Below are 2,825 nucleotides of genomic sequence, written 5' to 3'. Positions count from 1 at the left end.
TAATGAAGAAAGCATTTCATACTAGTAAGGAAAAGGTAGACTATCTTTAAGACAGAGTTGGGACAAATGATCTACCAACAAGAAACAAATAAAGTTGGATCTCAATCCCACTCCATGTGCCTATAAATTTCAGATCAATCAGATTTAAATCACACAAAAATAAAACCATAAGCTCTAAAAAGGGGAGGGGAGAATAAATGTTCTAATCTCAGAATGGGAAAAGCATTTTTAAACATGTCACAAAACTTAAGAATCGTTCTTAAAATGATAAACAATCTACATAAAAATCTAAAATGTCTGCATAGCTCAATAAACATCATAAACAAATTCAAAAGACAAACAATAAACTAAAAAAAAAAATTCGTAACCCATATGATAGACGAGGGTTTTCTTTCTTTTACTACATAATGAGCTGCCACGAAATAAGAAAAATAACCAGATAGTTTACAGCAAACCAAATGGCTCTTAAACATGTAACAGGATGCTCAACCATACTTATAAGATTAATGCAATTTAAAACTACACAAGCTACCCAACCACAGCAGACTACATTCTTCACAAGTGCACATGGAACGTTCTCCAGGATAGACCATGCTAACCCATAAAACAAGCCTCAATAAACTTAAAAGGAGTGAAATCAAAGTATGTTTCAGACCATCACAGAAAGAATTAAAAAATCAATAACAGAAAGAAATGTGGAAAATTAAAAATGTGCAAAAATTGATACGCTTCTCAATAACCAATGAGTCAAAGAAGCAATCACCAAAAAAAAGTAGAAAATACTTTGAGATGAACGAAAATGAAGACAATATATCAAAATGTTTGAATGAAAATTATATGACTGTATTAACCAATGTTACCCCAATAAACTTAATAAAAATAAAAAAGAAATTTAAAAAAAGAAATGCTTATAAAAAAAAATGCAGTAGAGGAGAGCTTAAAGGAAAATCTACAGCCATTAAATGCCTATATTAAAAAAGAAAGATCTCAAATTCTAACCTTCCATCTTACGACACTGGCAACAGAAGAGCAAACTAACCCTAAAGCAATAAAAGGAAAAGAAATAAAGATTAGAGCAGAAATCAATTAAATAGAAAATAAAGAACGATAGAGAAAATAAACAAAACTAAAAGTTAGTTCTTTGAAAAAAAATCAACAAAATTGACAAACCCTTAGAAAGACTGACCAAGAGAAGACTCAAATTACTAAAATCAGAAATTAAAGAGAGGATAATAATACTAACCTTACAGAAATAAAGACTATAGGAGAACGCTATGAACAATGTTACACCCACAAATCAGATAACTTGGATGAAACAAATAAATTCCTCGAAAAACACAAACTACTGAAACTAATAACAGAAAATCTGAGTAAAATTAAAACAAGAGATTGAATTAGTAATTTTAAAGTTCTCACAAAGAAAATCCAGGCCCAGATGGCTACACCGGTGAATTCTACTGAACATTTAAAGAATTAATACCAATTCTTGACTAGGGAACACTTCTCAACTCGTTCCATAAAGCCAGTATTAACCTAAGACCCAAACCAGACAAAGATATCATAAGAAAAGAAAACTACAAAACTATATGTCTTAGGAATATAAGATGTAAAAATCTTCAACAAAATACTAGCAAACTGGATCCAGTAACATATAAAAAGAATTATACATCATGACCAAGTGAGATTTACCCCAAAATACAAGGTTGGTTTAACTTCTGAAAATCAATTCCTGTAACAGACCATATCAATAGAATGAAGGACAAAAACCACATAATAATCTCAATAGATACAAAAAAAAGTATCTGACAAAATTCAACACCCTTTCATGACAAAACACTCAATGAACTAGAAGCAGGAGAGAATTTCCTCAACCTGATAACAGGCATCTAACTCGGTGATGAAAGACTGAAAGCTTTACCCTATGATCAGGAACAAGACAATGATGTCTCCTCTCACCACTTCTATTCAATACTGTACTGAAGGTTCCAGCCAGGGTAAAAGGGAAGAAGACGAAATAAAAAGCACCTAGATTAGAAAGGAAGAAGTAAAACTATCCCTATTTGCAGATGACATGATTTTGTATATAGAAGTTCCTAGGGATTCCACTAAAAAATTATTAGAAACTAATAACAAATTCAGCAAGGTTGCAAATTATAAGATCAATATATAAAAGTATATGTAAATAAATTGTTTTTCTATACACTAGCAATAAACAATCCAAAAATAAAATTAAGAAAACAACTTACAATATCAAAAGAATACTTACGAATAAGATTAACAAAGAAATGCAAAACTTAAACTCTGGAAACTACAAAAATTGTTGAAAGAAATTAAAGATCTAAATACATGGAAAGACATTCAACAAAAATTGTTGAAAGAAATTAAAGATCTAAATACATGGAAAAAAATTGTTGAAAGAAATTAAAGATCTAAATACATGGAAATTAAAGATCTAAATACATGCTCATGGATTGGAAGACTAAACATTGTTAAGATGGCAATACTCTCCAAATTGATCTACAGATTCAACACAATCCCTATCGAAATCCCAGCTAGGCTCTTTGCAAAAATTGACAAAATGCTCCTAAAATTCATATGGCATGTCAAAAGACCCAGAATAGCCAAAGCAATCTTAAATTAGAAAAACAAAGTTTGAGGGCTCATACTTCTCAATTTCAAAACTTGCTGCAAAGCTCCAGTAATCAATACTGCGTGGTACTGGGATGAGGACAGACTTATAAATCAGTGGGACAGAACCGAGAGTCCAGAAACAAACCCTCACGTTTATGGTCAGTTTATTTTCAACAAGGATGCCAAAACGATTC

General features: G+C 31.1%; 1 protein-coding gene across 1 annotated transcript in view; it reads right to left on the bottom strand.

Annotated features, from left to right (window-relative positions):
- The window catches only part of SRC (SRC proto-oncogene, non-receptor tyrosine kinase), a 56,159-nt gene that overhangs the window by 32,137 nt on the left and 21,197 nt on the right, over positions 1-2,825 (bottom strand). The gene's annotated exons all lie outside the window — the stretch shown is intronic.

Source organism: Pteropus vampyrus, unplaced genomic scaffold (genome assembly GCF_000151845.1).
Source record: "Pteropus vampyrus isolate Shadow unplaced genomic scaffold, Pvam_2.0 Scaffold125, whole genome shotgun sequence".
Taxonomy (NCBI): domain Eukaryota; kingdom Metazoa; phylum Chordata; class Mammalia; order Chiroptera; family Pteropodidae; genus Pteropus; species Pteropus vampyrus.
Note: the sequence above shows the minus strand (reverse complement) of the source record. Positions and strands in the feature narration are given on the sequence as shown.